Below are 17,674 nucleotides of genomic sequence, written 5' to 3'. Positions count from 1 at the left end.
CGGGTTCGAATCCCGGTAGAGACATAGTGATTCGGATCCCACTTGAAACTGGAGGTTAGCCTATCAGTGCATAAAGTGCACTTAAAACAGAAACTCGAATACATTTGGATGAATACAACTTTTGAAATAACTTAATTTGAGATATCCTATTTGACCGCACAAAAGCAGCTGTCTATCCGAATGTACAGAGGTACGTATTGTACCCTGATTTTCATTTGTGACTATTAGCCTTTTCTAGTGATCTGGAAGAGGGGTATGCGCTTCACATGTGCACGTTTCTTACTTGCTTACTTGGCCTGTAATTATGATAATCAATTCTTAATTTACCCAGTACTGTGTGATATTGCGAAAGCGTACAGTAGTCTTGGACAAGCATGTGGCATTTTCGCTTACCAATGAGGCTCTCTCGTAAGTTCCCTACAGGCGTTGACGTTGCATGCTTTTGCATGGCGAGAGCAACATGTAAATGGATTCCTTCATAAAGGATAATCCTCGAGCGAGGAATACACAAGGTTTCCTCGTCTTGCCGTAACCTAGCAACTACTGAAACGGTGTATAGAGCTAAAGTATCTGTATTTTTCACTGTGAATAAAGGTGGGGCATAAATTCATGAACTAAAAGGAACAGACTAAGAGACAAACTTAACAGAAACTTCTGCAAAAACCCAACCGACGTCGTTGCCCATCCATGATTCATAACGCTTATAATTGTCCAAGGTTTTACGACCCGGTTCCCACTCAGACTACAATAAACTTCACGAGTGCAGGGTGTTTTAATGGCAGCACATTTCTTGTGTTGATGTGCCGCATTTGGGTCATACGTATGCATAACAATCATCTCATAAAATGAGGAAAAGCTTGAGTAGGGATCAACTCTTTACAGGTTGTTTGTCGGCAGAAAAATGGACATAAACTTGTTAAGGAGCTTACTTACGGAGGCCGCTGGGCCTTTCAAAGAACCCTCCCGTTGACGATGTCTACCTTTCAGACTCTTGTTGTCTGTACAAAGCTTATGCTGTTATACCAAAACGAACGAGGCTATTATCAGATTAGGCTAATGGAGGGCCTCGATGGCTGAGCCAACCTTCCACGCGGAATGCTCGTTTCAATTGATCCTGCTGAACTTCTTACAGCTTTCAACGAGAATTTACCAGAAATCATGATACAAAATCATGCTATTTGTTAGCATTTCAGAGGTGACACGATAGTTCTATTACAGCTACAGGTGCACATAAAAACTGGAAACTTGAGACGTAAAATCTCAATTTTAGAACTGTAGTTCAAGAATGATTACATTTCCCCCATTGACGAAACTGAACATAGTTTAGGAGTCTGGTGGGTATCTGGATGTGGCAATAAATCCGACTCATGCCTTTTATTTTTCATGTACAATTTTCAATGTTTCTTCTTTATGATGCTTCCTAGAAATGTTATGTCCGAATGAGTACAAAATAACAAATAACAGTAAATTTTAAAGTATCACTGACACCTTCACTGAATCCTGACACCTTTCCTCAAGATGATGCTTTTCGCTGTATCATCACGAAAAGTAAAAATTTTAATCCACTATCACATCAAGAAGCTTCACATCTTTTTTCAGGTGATAATTTTCAATTTTTGATGGTCACGGATTTTTAAAATTTTGAATATTACTAAATATCGCCCCATATGTCACATAGCTCAAGTAGTGTGACACTGCAACGATGAACTTCAATGATGTCCGTAAGTTTCAAAATTTTAAAACCTCAAAGTATAAAAAACCACAAATAATAATTGTTTCAGGTGACTATCATTTTCACTGAGCTCTTCTTGATATCTGTTACAAATCGGAAGTCCATGTTACACATTACTCTCTACATCGTCCCAAATGTCACTCATCTATTCCTGAGGCCAGCCATAGATTTTATAAAACTTTCTACTCGGGGAAAATAAAGGTCGAAGTTAGCTGGTACCGCGTTGCAAGCCTGTATGATACGCAGAGCTGTGTGATGGATACCATTTTAGAGCAATCAAGAAAAAAAAAGCCTTGTCAACAATGCTCTACAAGTAAACAAATGGTAAAATCCTCAACGCCCCCCCCCCCCAAAAAAATCTTTGTTTTTCAATCCTTTCTAATAATGTTGCTGCAAAATAATAAGGTTGCTCCGGATATGGAACGTGCGCAGGTGGCAGGAGAGTAACAACTTTTCTCCTGAGATTTAGGCCAGGGTATGAGCACGGTGGCTACCCAGCATCGTAGGGAAATTGGGGAGATTCGAATGAGTAGCGTAACCCGGTCGTGGAAACCTACAACGGCAGGGGGTTCGTCGTGGTGACCACACGTCACCCCGTAATTGGTTGGACGATCTCCCACCTCTGAAGAGGCATGTGGGAGTGAGGCCGGCAGTCAGTAGGTAGGACTCACTCATCTCCGTCCTCCAGGTACATATATACCTGCGCTCTTTCTTCCACGATGTTGACTCACTCAAACCAAATCCAAAACTGATCTCGAAATTTCCTTCCGATCTTCTCAGATCGGTTCGGTTGCTTCGCTATACAAATTCCAATACCTGTCGATTCAGATCCGGCTGTCAGGCTGTACCTTTCCACGGATGAGGCAAGTAATGGAATTTGTAAGGTCTGCATTACAAACCGACGAGAACATCCTGTCTCCGTAATATTTCGTTTTCAAGTACACCTTCTAATTTTTACCCACAAGTCAACCTCCCCCCCCTGTCAAGAAGCGTCATCTCCGATGGTCGCTTGTCTGAGTGTATAATTTATTGGTTCATACAAGTCAGAAATTCCTTTGAAACGATATAGTAGTACGTACATCAAGAGACTATCAATCCTGTTAAGCAGAAAAATGTTACCAGTACCTATCCATAATACTTATTATTATGCATAAAGAATGCATAAACAACTAAATACCCATTAAGAACAAAAGAGCAGTAAGTTAATTAACTAAGCATATGAATTTGAAATTAGTATAGTTCATTATATTACATAACCATAACCATTACTAGCACAATAGTTCGATTTTTTTGTTTTTTGTCCACGAAGGATTTTTTTTACTTTGTTTTTGTTCCTTAAATTGCTTATGTTAATATTACATTATCACTGATGTTCTTTGTATCGACAATGAAAACTTAAATCATGATTCAAAATACATTATATAATACCCAAATAGTCAAATCCTTGAACCAAAGTTTATAATTATTTACAAATCTAGATGAAAGAATATCACTTTTGATAAGGCATAGTTTACACTGCATGCCATCATTTCACTATGTAATCACTTAGAGAATGTTCACTGTTTAAACACATTGTGTTCAACCTTAAGTGTTCAATACGACATTATCTCGTGTCATTGTGTATATTTTCACTTAATCACTTTGTTTTATCATCTTGAAAGTACCAGTTGCTTCTAAAATAATTCACGTAATGATTGCAGATCAGTATCATTTCGATTCCCCAGGTTCTGAACTGTGCAAGTTTGTCCATGCATAGAAATGTATCTGACTTCGTAGCACAATTGAGATGAACTTAATTTAGTCAATTGGGACTTCAATAGGGATTGAAGTGGTGAACGTTGGCGTTTCCAATTCTTTGAGGAGCTTCATTTTCACACCTTGCTGCAACTTGTAATGATTGATGATATTCTGATCAGCTGGAATGCTCTGGTGAATGCATCCAATTGGCAATTGGAACATGTAATGTTACAAATTGGTCCTGCTGGGAAGGATTTACAAGTTCGTGAAATACTTTCCTGCTATACTATTGTGTTTTAAGCTGGGAATTAGATCACAGTGGAAGAATTACATGTTGTCCTCGGCGAGAAACCTCTTACACGTCTTCTCCAACTTCCGCAAATGGGACAGAATGTTCTTCTTGGATGCATTGTCCTGTCTTAGCAGTATCAATTTGAATGTAATGTACACATATTCAATCAATGCTGTTCCTTCTTTGTCCTGTCCAAACAAAGTGTAGCATCCGGGAACATTCTTCTTGATGTGGCTTTCATCTTTCTATTCTCCAATACGGCAAGTCCATCGTCCATCAAAAACTGGAAAGGGGGGGGGGGGTTGCTTCGAAATTGGATGTAAATCTGGAGTTGTATTCTGTAGAAGGTGGAAGACAATTTGGCGGCGTTGGTCCTCGAGTTTTCCTCTGTCGATCTTCGATGATGCTCTGGTTTTGTAGGTACGTATCTGTTAGAGGTGGTCTGAGCCATTGAAAGGAAGGAGAAATATAAAGTAAGGATAGAAATGTAGTAGAGATTGGACATACACCAGTCGACATGTACTCAGCCAATTGTAGAGCGGCTTTAGAAGTTCACTGTCTGCCTGCTGAACAGGGTGTATAATCCATTGGTTAAGTGCAAGACGGTGGTGATGTGCCTTAACAGATACTGTCAGTGATGTGATGGGATATCGATACAAGATTGTTTAGCCAGCGCTTTGCAAGAAGAAATAGGGGGTTGATGGTCTGATATGTCTATTTTGTGGTATTCTTACAGGAATTATTTGTTCTTCATTTGTAACATTTATACTGCGAGCTTGTGGGGTAGGTTTTTGTCGACTGTTGTTTGTTGTGGAAGGGGACAACAGAAACATGATTTAATTTTACGAACAAGACACGCCGTAATTAATATAAAAAACAACAATATTTCTCAAATTTCAAACCGACCATGTCTTAATGAGGATTTCCTTTCCTTTCGCATTTCACTGCACAAAGATAGACAGTGCAATGTCTCAACCTTCAATAAATCACCAACTAATAACCCTACAGCGAATGAAACAATGGACAAAAGCAATGATGAACATAAACATTCGACCTCGGTCCTGATCACATTTTACGTCATTCACTAGAATTCGCAAATCATCACTTCACATCCATCCTGCGGTCAGCGTTCCGATAAAGTCTAATTAATCTCCTTTGCCGAAAAAATTGAAACAAAAATTAATTCCTGCGGAAACAAGTGAATACCAAATTGCAGATTTCGTCCGGTTCATCTCGCGCACAAATTGAAACATTCATGCGGGGTAAAAAACAAAAGATTTGGAGTCAATCTCGTGTGTGCTGATAGAATATCTGAAGTTTATAATGGACTCCTTGTCAAATTAACGTAAAGCAAAGGCATTCAAGAATGAAAGTATAATTTCTCGGGAAGAACGGCTATCAGGGGTTGATACATCATGGTCGATTTGTACTATATATTATATATATATATATATATATATATATATATATACAGGGTGGCTCAATAAGTCACTTAACACCCTCAGTACAAGGCCACTGCAGCGCGCAACATGGAAATGGTGATAACCAATCGTTATCAGGCCAAGGGGGAACCACATTGACGCCTCCCACACGGTCGGCGGCCATCTTGATGTCCGCCATCTTGAATTCAACTTCAGAATTTTAAATGGGAAGGGGGTCGTGCGACATATCAAAATGGGCTAGAATTTCACGAGAAATGCAATGGTGAAGGTTTTTTCGACGTATCTTTAACCAGTATAAAGTTATGACTGAATTCTTGTACCAATTTGCTCCTTTTCGAGGTGTTACAAAAATGCCTTAAAATTTGTTTAGCGCATCGCTAATGCATCGAGATCAAAGTGACGTCTATGGAGAGACGTTCGCATGCCATTGCACATTATTTTAATCGGATACATCCATGAAGAGCTGTGCATTATGAATGGTTGTCGCGAACAATTTACAGTGTGACGCTTCCATTGAATTAAAAGTCCTTCACAGTGACAAGGCTAATGTTTATGTTCATAAGGAAGTTTATAAACAGAATATTCGATGATTTTTATCTGATAACCCATTCTTGACAGATCAAAGCTGAATGGTTAGTGTTGGTAAGTTAATGGTGTGGCGTGCTGTGTGGAACACGATTGGTTAGTCAATTTTCCATCAACGGAACCTTAAATGCTTAGGGCTACTTGGATTTGTTAAATAAACAGTTTTTTTCATCCTTGCTTATGGAAGAAGGTACTTTTTACAGAGTTTTTTCAATAGGGAAGAACACCAGAACACTTATGGGAACGTTATGGTTATGAACCTGTTTTTGTCCAAAGTTAGTTATCAGATAAAAATCATCGAATATTCTGTTTATAAACTTCCTTATGAACATAAACATTAGCCTTGTCACTGTGAAGGACTTTTAATTCAATGGAAGCGTCACACTGTAAATTGTTCGCGACAACCATTCATAATGCACAGCTCTTCATGGATGTATCCGATTAAAATAATGTGCAATGGCATGCGAACGTCTCTCCATAGACGTCACTTTGATCTCGATGCATTAGCGATGCGCTAAACAAATTTTAAGGCATTTTTATAACACCTTGAAAAGGAGCAAATTGGTACAAGAATTCAGTCATAACTTTTTACTGGTTAAAGATACGTCGAAAAAAAACCTTCACCATTGCATTTCTCGTGAAATTCTAGCCCATTTTGATATGTCGCACGACCCCCTTCCCATTTAAAATTCTGAAGTTGAATTCAAGATGGCGGACATCAAGATGGCCGCCGACCGTGTGGGAGGCGTCAATGTGGTTCCCCCTTGGCCTGATAACGATTGGTTATCACCATTTCCATGTTGCGCGCTGCAGTGGCCTTGTACTGAGGGTGTTAAGTGACTTATTGAGCCACCCTGTATATTAAAAAAATAAAAAATAAAATAAAAAGTATTACAGCCCTGTCCTGGATCTAAAGCTTTCATATAATGCACACGTGTCTTCAAAAATTACACGAGCCTTACAATTGACAGAAAAAAATCCTACCGGGTCACCGTGTAAGACATCAAAGTGCTAGCCTTTCTTTCCTTGATTCTTTGAAACTGGCTTGGGATGTGTTACCTTTGCGTGCAATCGTACGTCCTAATGTTAGGTGTGGATCTCACGTGCACAGTTACAAAAAGTATGGGCTCCTAACGAGGCCAGGTAATATTCAATTTGACGATCCTTTCCCCAACTCCTGGGCGCTGTGGATAACCTATAAAATAACAGTTGGACAAAAAGATTGATTTCAGGAGTTCAATCTCCAATTCTATAGGGTCATTCCACGTAAAGTCAGGCAGCTGTTGATACTTCAGCTTTCGAATTTGGACTGCTTTAATGAGCGGGTGTTGGTCCTATTTGTATGAAGTTTTGGGTAAACATCCAATTTTGTTCATTTAAGAAAAACTAAATAGAACCCACAATACGTAGGGGAAAGTCTTACAGTACCGGACACCCTAAACGTATTGGCAATAACTAGAAAATGACTAGGCGGAATATAAGTTGAAAACAAGAGTATGGTACTTCAAGATATTCTATATTAAGAACAGGGAATCATTGCGGGAAAATGAAAACGAAAGTACAAATAAAACTGCAAACAAAAAATAGTAACATTGGAAGAAAAGAAAAAGCGTCGTCCAGTACCGGACAGGCAATGTGTTAGCTTGTAGATTAGGCAAAAATATAAAGTAAATGCCACCGACAACCTGAATGCAGTGGCAAGGCACTAGCTTACAGTTTAGCATTTTCTTGCAATGTTCACACGTAAAGTACAAGATGCTTTCCTCATGTGCACATTGGACGTGCGCCCAAGCATTACACGAGAGACACTGCACCCATTCTTCATTGAATATCTTACTACAAATGATGCATTATGTTCTTTCTTTCTGATCAGAGCTGAGGTCCAGATGTTTTGTCTTCTTCACACGTAGTCTTCATTCTCCTCTGTTTCCCTTGTAGAAGTGCGTGATGTTTTTCCATGTTTCATTTTCCAACGTCATGCATGTCTCGTTCATTTCGTCTCTTCTGGGTTTTCATTTTCTTCTTCACAGATCAGTGTACGAGGGTCCTGGTTCAGAGGCTGTGGAGTTGCTATTGCTCTGTGCTGAGTGTGTTGATGTGGCAACTGGCAGATCATTCGGCACTGGCTTGGAGAAACATAGTCCACATTAGGCTCTGTAAAGTTCTCAAAGGGAAGGAAATCCAAATCGACAAATACCTCTGGGTTCCTAGGAAAGAGAAAGAACAGCAGAGAGCTGACTGTGCAAGTTCCATTCTACAGATGGAAGAGAAGGAAAACAAGCCCAGCAACATATTTTTGTATTGTTGGTTTTGAACTTCTTTTTCTCCGCTACTGGAAGACTCTTCGTTGTCCGGTACTTTACGATCGTCACATGGAAGCACCTCGTCCGATTTTACATTTCGTGCAGATCCTATCATGAATCCATTATCAGCTATTACGAACTAGAGGCCTACATACGCACTTATGAGGTTTGGATAGAAAAAAACCGGACTGATGCTATGAAATCTTTTATTCGGCATTTTGTACAACAGGAACTTTATCTCCTTCAAAGTACTCCCCTGCACGATCTGTACACCGCTCCATACGAATTTTCCATTGCTGGAAGCAGTGTTGCCAGTCATTTTCGGAGATCATGTTCATTACATCCGTCGCTTTTCTTTGCACAGCTTCTACTGTCTCAAATCTGGTTCCTTTTAGGGCGGACTTCACTCTGGGGAATAAAAAGAAGTCACAGGGACCAAGGTCCGGCGAAAACGGCGGATGTTCTAACACTGGGATGCCATATTTAGACAAAAATGTCCTCACTGACAGGGCCGTATGGACAGGAGCATTGTCTTGGTGCAGAATCCATGACTTCCGTTGCCACAAATCAGGTCGTCGTCTTCTTACTCGCTCACGAAGGGTTTTCAGCACATTAATGTAATGAAGTTAGTTTACAGTTTGACCCTCGGGCACCCAATGAACGTACACAATGCCTCGAATGTCGAAAAAGACAATCATCATGGCTTTGAATTTGGACTTGCTCATGCGAGCTTTCTTGTGACGTGGCGAACTCGGGGTCTTCCAATGCAATGATTGGCGCTTTGTGGCAGGGTCGTACGTGAAAAACCACGATTCATCACAGGTTATCACTCTCTCTAAGAATGTAGGGTCTGTTTCAATGTTCTTCAAAGTGTCCGTACAAATGTTCACTCGAGCTTCCTTCTGTTCCAATGTCAGGTTCCTTGGCACGAGTTTTGAACACACTTTACTCATGTTCAAATTCTCGTGTAAAATTTGTCGAACACTTTCTTTGTCTATTCCTGTGATTTCAGCAACTGTTCTAATGGTCAATCGACATCTTTTCGAATCACATGACTCACTTTTTGTATGTTTGTTTCCGTTTTCGACGTGCATCGTCGTCCTGAACGTGGGTTGTCTTGGATCATTTCCTGTCCTTCTTTAAACCGTTTAAACCACTCAAACACTTGTGTGCGTGATAAACACTCATCTCCGTACACAGATTTTAACATGTCGTACGCTTCTGTTGAGGATTTCCCCAGTTTGTAAAGGAACTTCATATTGACACGCTGTTCCATTTTAATACTCAGCATTTTTCCGACGGAGCACAGACGCACGTTACGCTTTGTCCAAGTGCCACAGCGAAACTGAGAGGCCTGCACCCAGGGCAATTAGTCATTATGTAGGCAGGGTATGGTAGTATAGAATCTTTGCTTATCTAGAACTGGAGGAATATCACCGTGAAAATAACTTTTCACACTCGCTTTTCCTACGAAGTGCTTCAACCTCTCCCCATTCCCACGACACACCACGCAGACTTGCGTGTCCAAACTATGTTAAACATTAAACCTGGCAACTGCTGCTCTTTAGCGTCCGAAGCGAGAACTAGAGATGTCCGGTACTGTAAGACTTTTCCCTACATATTATTTATTCAAATCCTAGCCGATCGATTTTGCTTATTTGAGATATCAGAGCCTCCATAAATTTTGTAGCCTAATAAAATTTAGTCCCGTATTTTCCGCATAACGAAGAAAATATATTTTGAAATTTAAATGGATCGCGATCGACGGTTTAAAATTGTGATTAGACCAGGCTGTGCTGGGCTTTCATGTGTTTTGCCTTACAGAGCGGGATGATCGACCTTGGACAATGCCGTAATAAACACATGACAGCATCTTACGACATACTTAAAAATACCAAATATTATTGGATTCCAATCAAAAATACTTCATATGCACTATTCATGGATTTGTAAAGTTATGTAAAAATGTAAGCTTTAATGCAAACAGCGTTAAACTTCACTGGAAAGCAAATAACGAAGAATTAAGATTAAAATTGTTCATGAATATTATTAGCAATGATGAAGTTTTGAAATAATTACCGTTCTTGTGATAAAATATAAGAATCATCGCGTCAGGGATACATCAAGAATTGTAAATAATTTTCCTTAGCTGTCGTCTGCGTTAACTATACTGCTTAGGGGACTATTTAAAACGTGTGTGTATTATATTGTGAAATTAGGATCTGTAGTTGCTGTGTAGAAGTCTCTTGAAAAGTTTTGAGTGTATTTCCACACCGTGTACTTCCCTAGAATCCGAGATCACACTTCCTTAGTGTGCCCGAGAGAAGTTTGAAATTAATATTTTTGGTCCAGCTTTCAAAGAGAAATAAGTAAATAAGAAAAAGAAAATTAAACAATATGAACCGCCTAAGAAAAAACTAAATCTTAACATCCCAGCCTCGAAGGTTACGTTCTCCTTCTTACGGAATTCCAGGGTACGTAACTGACTTCACCACCTCTAAAGGCGAATCGTTAAAAATGATAATGGAGGAAATAAATCGGGACTCCCAAGACTTAATTGGTAAGACATGTTTTCTCCATTTAAGGACTGGTGGAATGTTTTGATCACTGACAAAAAGAATCGCAGGTCAGTTTCAACCATAATGAAGTAACGCCATGCCCTATTCACGTAGGGCTTTGCGTCCCTACGAAGAAAATGAAGCAGATAAGGGTGTGAAATGTGGTGGCAGTTCAATTGCCACGCGAAACATTCAGAAAATCTTTCCAAATAATCGAAATGGAAGGAAATCTTGCCGGTACACAACCACTTCTGCTTAGCAATGATTTCGAAGCGACCGGTTTATCCAGAGATTCAGGTGCGAGAACGTACGTGCTTCTCCTTTGCATGCACTAGAAACGCCAGAATAAGGCGATTCTATCCCCTATCTTCAAATATTAGGGGATTGGGATTGTGAAAGGGTGGGTGAGCGGACACTGGTCGAAGATATAGTAGGATATTAGGTCTAGAACACAGACCTGCTTTGGCAATCGGCACGTTTACCTCACCAGCATTTTCTTCGCGTGAAAAAGCAAGTCATGTTTGAAACTTCGTCCCAATACCGTCGTCTTATTACGTTCAATTAGTCTGCAATCTGCTTGTAGAGTCACGAACAAATGTAAGTAGGAGTTCAGATGCGAAAACTATACAACGTAGTGAATTGAATCCGAATCAAACTTCCAATCTTTACAAGCAAGCAACCCAGAAAGCACAATCAAATGTCACATTGCGTAACATGCAAGTATTTTCTTAAAAAATACGATCACAGTAAAGCCCTCTTTAGAGTTTTGTTTTAAGTCCGCTTTATGCACAGAAAGGCTAATCGGGACTGGGCCTACATTTTAAAGTGGGATCCGAACCACTGTGCCATGTGCCTCCAACGGGTATCGACTACAAGGCGACAACGTTACCACTACGCCATCGGGGAGGTCTTATTTTCAGTGGATTGCAGATATTAACAGTTCAAGAAGAGAAAGCATGGTAGAGCACATCTGAACAAAACACAAGAAACAGGATTTGGTCATTGCTCTTATCGATCTGAATCCAGTTCATTCCAACATCGATTCCTTCCTTATTGTTATGATTGAACTCGAGTACACTTCCGGTGCTGATTACATCTCCCTTTCAGAAGTCAATTAGACACAAACAAATACACCAAGGTCGATGTTCATCATCCAAAGAAAAAAAAAACCCTCTTAAGAAGCAAACGAGTTGCAAAATGTCAATATCCATTCCTGTTGTGGCGATATACGACCTAGCCAGGCACAGAAACGGTATACGGTGTATAATTATGTAGTTCCTGTATCTTTCAACGTTATGTTAGGCATGTAAAATCTAGTTCACATTACCCTCGCGGAGTTCTCTCTATCAACTACTGTCTAGGCGTTGTCAACTTGCAACATAAGAACATGAGAAAAAATAATACATAACATACTTGTGTAATCTAGAAAGGCATGAATCGATACGATCACACACCGAACAGAGTAAAGCCTAATAGGCTCGGCTCTCAAATGTTAATACCACTAGGCTGCAGGAAAAGACTGATAATGCCATTTTGGTATTGTGCTTTACTTTTTTCTTTTTTGCGTGGCTTTCTACCAACTTGGGTTAACAGCAACGATGGCTGATCTGATGGAACAGACGACGAAACCAACTCAAAGAAACATTTATGCTTTACCAACTTCTCCGACACACATATGTGGACTGGCTGAATTAGGTTATTTTCAGTCGCTTTTCTGCCACTTTTGGCTAATCCTCGCGATGGGGATGAGTGATGATATGATGAAATTGATGTAGGGAAACTCACAAAGAACGCCCATGTTCAGGTCGGAATTCGAAACCGGGACCACTGTCGTTGTAGCGCCATAGATATCAGCAGAATGGTCTTGATTAATACCACTGTTGCGTACCGTGCCCAACTGAACGCCCGCCCCCCACACACACACATTCACACACATTATGTGGATGCCCTGTTCACATTGATGCTGCTTTAGCGCGTGGATTTTCAGATTAGGTTTGACGTAATGATGACTTTCAGAACGGTTAGTAATATTTCGAAGATGAATCCATGACTCGTTTCGGAAAACTCATTTACAAAGGTCGGTCAAAAAGTAACGCACAATCGACTGTAGCTCAGGAATGTTAAGGACTAGAAAAATGAAATTTTATAGGTAGAAGATTGGTCCTTTAGTCCTTTGGAAATGTCACTCAATGTATGATCCATGTGGTTCACTGCACTGCAGCCATCTTTGTTTCCATGACACGAATGGACGTTCGTAAAACTCTTGAGGTTGGTCTTCACACCACTTTTTCACACAGGCAATAAGCATGTTGTCATCTCCAAACTGTTTCCCACGCAGATGAGCCTTCAGTCGTCCAAACAGATAGAAATCCGATGGCGCTAGGTCAGGACTGTATAGGGATTGTGGCACCACATCCCAGATGGCTAATCTTCTAAACTGTCATGATTGCAGCATGCGGTCGTGCATTATCGTGATGCAACTTGTATATCCCGATTTGTTGGATTCTTCTCGACATGGAATTAGGTGTTGTTTAGGTGGAAAACTACCAATGTTTATACCTACAAAATTTAATTTCCCCAGTCCTTACCATTCCCGAGCTACAGTGGATTGTGCGTTACATTTTGATCGGTGGTGTGCAAGTTGCCACGGTGTTTATTATCGTTCATTTTGCCACGGTCTTGTCTATCGGATTAATCTCTCTGCAGGTGCGGAGCAAGTTGCCACGGTCGAGTGAGTGACGTCAACTGTCAGACTGAGATTGATTTTCTACGCTTCTGCGGAATACAATCCAAGTCCTGTCTCCTAAAAGCGTGAAAACTAGATGAGACATCTGCTTTTAGTACACTTACAAGTTGCAAGATATGTGGTGTACTCCTGGATATGATGTGTTTCAACTTGTTATGCCAACCCTCCACTGGGTTGTTAGTTCGGTGCCTTTGGCCATTGCAATTCCAAATTTCCGTTGGAATGTTGGGATTATCCAGCCATTGTTCTATAAAATAATCGTTGTACTCTCCGATTTTCTGCCCAGATGGGCAGTCCTCCATGACGAGGAGCCAACCTTCATCAATACGGCTTCTGGGTACTAATGCTAGTGCACTACACATCCTAACATGACAGCGTACATCTTCATTGTGAAGGTATTCTTCGGCGAGGCCTATACTCTGAACCTTCCGCCAGATGCTCTGGTTGAAATGGTAATTACAGCCAGAAACCTGGGAATCTGGGAACGCTGCACGTAATACATACATTGCTGCAAGTTCAAAATCCACTTTCAGCACTTTAGGTTTGTTCTGCCCAGACCACATTTTCAGAAATGAAAAGAGTTGCTTGTACGTTCGTTCTGTTTCCTCTGGGAGCAATGTACACAAGACTGGTATAACTATTTTGTCATGTGTGCTTCATATATCTCCATGTAGGCTGTACAATTCGGAAAAGTGCTTGCAGCAACGTTCCGTCAAGAAACAATTGCTCGCTGTCCCTCAGTACTGGTTTCAAACCCTCGTAACCAAAACGAAAAAATCGTCTGTCTCCTTCCATTGCTTCATACTGTAAAAACGAGGTACCATCTTCAAAGCGAATTATATCATCAGAAAAACAGACGTTTCTAGGAGTCGGTTGGTGGACCTTGATATATGCCGAGGGCTTTCCTTCTAACGCCATTTAAACACCCCTTCTTCATACTATATGATAGAATGTAGGTTACTAGATCCAGACCTTGATTAATTGGAGCACCCATTTCTTCTTTGAAGATAGCAGACACTAGTGTAAGGATCTCTTCTCGTGCTCACTTTTTGCAGTTTCCTAGTCGCTTCGTTATCTCGCAAACTGCCATGTCAGGTACGCACTGGTGATCTCTTTCCACAATTGCCATTTCACCTTCGGTCTTGAGCCTGCCATGGTAATTTATATCTTTTTTCTGTTGATGCATAGCTAAAAAGAATAGAAAATATCGGTTGAAGAAATAAACAATATAAAATTATAATATACTGATAATTCTATGACAGGATCTAATGTGTTTCTTTCCTAAGACAGTTACCCATATTCCTTGTTTTCTCTCTGCAGGTGGTACTGGAATCCCTCATGAAGTAAAAGACGTTTGCCCTTGCTAGTTGTTGTGAACTACATAACAATGCTTATCCAAACACGGAAACACTAAGAGTGAGAATTAACCATCAGGCGAAATTCTATTATACTGTAGTTACCCATCCCCTGCCTAATAACGTCACTCACGCGACCGTGGCAACTTGCTCCGCACCTGCAGAGATATTTATCCGATAAATAACACCTTGGCAAAGTGAACTATAATAAGCACCGTGGCAACTCGCACGCAATCCTTTGACCGACCTTTGTACCTAGAAAGATGAAATCTGATTGTTAGCGATGTTAGAAGGGAAAGTCGCCAGCTGCATAAGAAAACTAGATCGTAATGCCGGACACTAATTGTAATCGAAAACAGGAAACCGGCTCAATCTAATCCGCCAAACGGACAAATTGCGTCGTGTCGTTGTATTTAGTTAACGATTTATCCAACCACAATTAGTGTCTGTTCCAATGACACCATTGATTTCCTGTTAATTCTGACGTATCGCTGTTTGGCTAGGCCTTCGCTGAATTGCACTCACAGGGAGTCGGATGTCTGGCTCTCTCATAGGCTCACCGAATAGGTATCAAGCTTCAAATGATCTGATGCAACTGCTCATGCGTTTCTGATAAGCCAATTGTATCCGTGGTCATTAGATCTATCACGCTATGATATCTATCGTAAATTACAACCATGTCTCCCTATCAAGTGCGTCGCAAAAATCTGATAGGTCAATTGGAATCTGACAGGATAATCATTTATGATGTGATATCACACTTAGTGTCCAAACGTTACAACTAAACTAACACAAATTTTATGTATGTGATATTGAAGTTGTGACTCGCGTAGTATGTCATTTTCCAGTTGAAATACAGAACGTATTGAAACTAACCTTTTTCCAATATACTCGTCTTAATGTGAGGTACAGCATATAAAAATTTAGTTTCTCAATGACTGAAGTTAGTACCACCGTGGGACTACTTCATCTACATTTGCTTCTACTATGTACTATGGTATTCGATGCATCAAAATGCTTCCTTACACAAACCCGAAATATCTACTCTCGTTAAGCAGTTATTTGATGTTAGCATTTAGACCTTCGTAATATCTCAAGTATGCATCACGGATGTATGCTGCCTGCACCAATCATCCTAGTTGGGAACGTAGGGTTGGCTCAATTCAGAACAATACAACTTTGTTCGAGATGACAACGCATTATATTTTCTATTTTGTGGGCCTCCTTCCTGCCACAGCAGAACATCAACGCATTGATATATTTTCGAACCATTTCAATGGCAGATTTTAACTAGGAATCCCCCACATGACATTTGATGCAACGTGAAAGGAATATTCATAGTTCTGATATATGTCTAAGACACAGGGGAATAACCCACTGCTCCTCCTGCGTTACGCACGGAGACTCAATCAGACCATACAGAGCCTTTCCAAGGAGTGACCATAACTGAAAGGTGAATATAACTCTTAATTAGAGGTCATTACAATCAATATGCGAGTTCATATCTTTTTTTTGTTAAGTCTGCCTTCACCGGAGATATTTTCAGCTTAAGTGCCGGTATTTGTGCATTGTTACTGATGACACCTGTTGTCTCGTTGACTTGAAGATCGAAGGTGTTGACCTCATCATCATCAGTAAATTTTATTGGACTTACAGCTGTTTACACACAGCATACATTTTAAATACATAGACATTTTCATATTTCTACACGCATTTCAAATATATTCGTAAATAACTTGTTTTTAAATAACTACTTTCACTCAATCATTATAAAAGACAAACTTACAGTTTAATATTAATTTGACTTAAAAAGCCAGTATAATATATCCAATGCGAATATTTGGTATCATTCTTGTACATTAAGTTCATTGGAAAAGGCACAATTTTTTTTTGATAATGCTTTGTACAAAACCTTTAGTTTCTTTGCGTGAATAGGACATTTCAAAATAATATGATGAGTAGAGACCGGATCTTAAACAGGGTGGCTACAAACAAGCAGAAATGAAATTCCCTGACTTTTCCAGCTTTTCCAGGACAAAATTTACGTTTTTCCCTGACAATTATAAACTAAAATAAATAGATGTTTTTGCAAATGGAAATAATAATCTCATACAGATCCAGGTATGGATTTGTTAAGTACCAATATTATCTTCTAATTTCCCTATTCCCTACGATTTGAATTCAAACAGCAAAATAGTGAATTTGGAAAATTATTACAATTCACAAGCTAGGGAAGGATTACGGAATTTTATCATACGCAATAAGTTAAAAATAAAATACTTGATTATTTTTACAGTTACGACTAAATGAGATAAGAGTGAAGGGTGATTGATTAAGAAATACAATTTGTAATTTATCAGTCTCGGTATTATATGTTGATATTTGCACTGAGGAACCCTCTGCTTGCAAGAACCATGAGTGCGGACTCATTTTTCGATGCATAAAGCTACTTCTCTCTTCTCTGAAAAGCAAACAACTTAACTCTTGCATATAAGTGAAACAATTGAATTGTACAAAAGAATTTTTCATATTTCCTTGAATTATCAATGGGATTTCTGCTTCAGTTCAGTATATCCAAGTGAAGTACTGTGAATTTGACTACATACAGTTATACCATTATTGCTGACGAAAAGGGTATGTAGCTATAAGAAATTTAACGCAAGGAATTACAGAATTGCACTGTATAGGTACCTGATTTAGCTAACCACACATTAAAACAGGAACACTCTGTTCATAACAGCTTCTGAAAGTTCATATATGAGGGCGTCCTGAAAAAAGCTACAATGGTGTCTATACGCGGCACTAGTGGTCGGACGCACACACATGCAGGCATGAAGAAGTGGCATGTAGCTATAATCTGGTACAGTTGCAATGCAGCCGTTTTAGGACAATTCTAGGTTAAACATTGCAGCTCTCATACAGTC

General features: G+C 39.8%; 1 protein-coding gene and 1 pseudogene across 4 annotated transcripts in view; both read right to left on the bottom strand.

The window, feature by feature from the left end:
* The window catches only part of fry (microtubule binding protein furry), a 1,034,138-nt gene that overhangs the window by 743,459 nt on the left and 273,005 nt on the right, over positions 1-17,674 (bottom strand). The window lies entirely within an intron of this gene.
* On the bottom strand, positions 3,530-4,280 carry LOC145991321 (chloride intracellular channel Clic pseudogene; annotated as a pseudogene).

This window comes from Lepisma saccharinum, chromosome 8 (assembly GCF_977018435.1).
Source record: "Lepisma saccharinum chromosome 8, izLepSacc3.1, whole genome shotgun sequence".
Classification (NCBI taxonomy): Eukaryota; Metazoa; Arthropoda; class Insecta; order Zygentoma; family Lepismatidae; genus Lepisma; species Lepisma saccharinum.
This window is presented reverse-complemented; position numbering and strand designations above follow the sequence as displayed.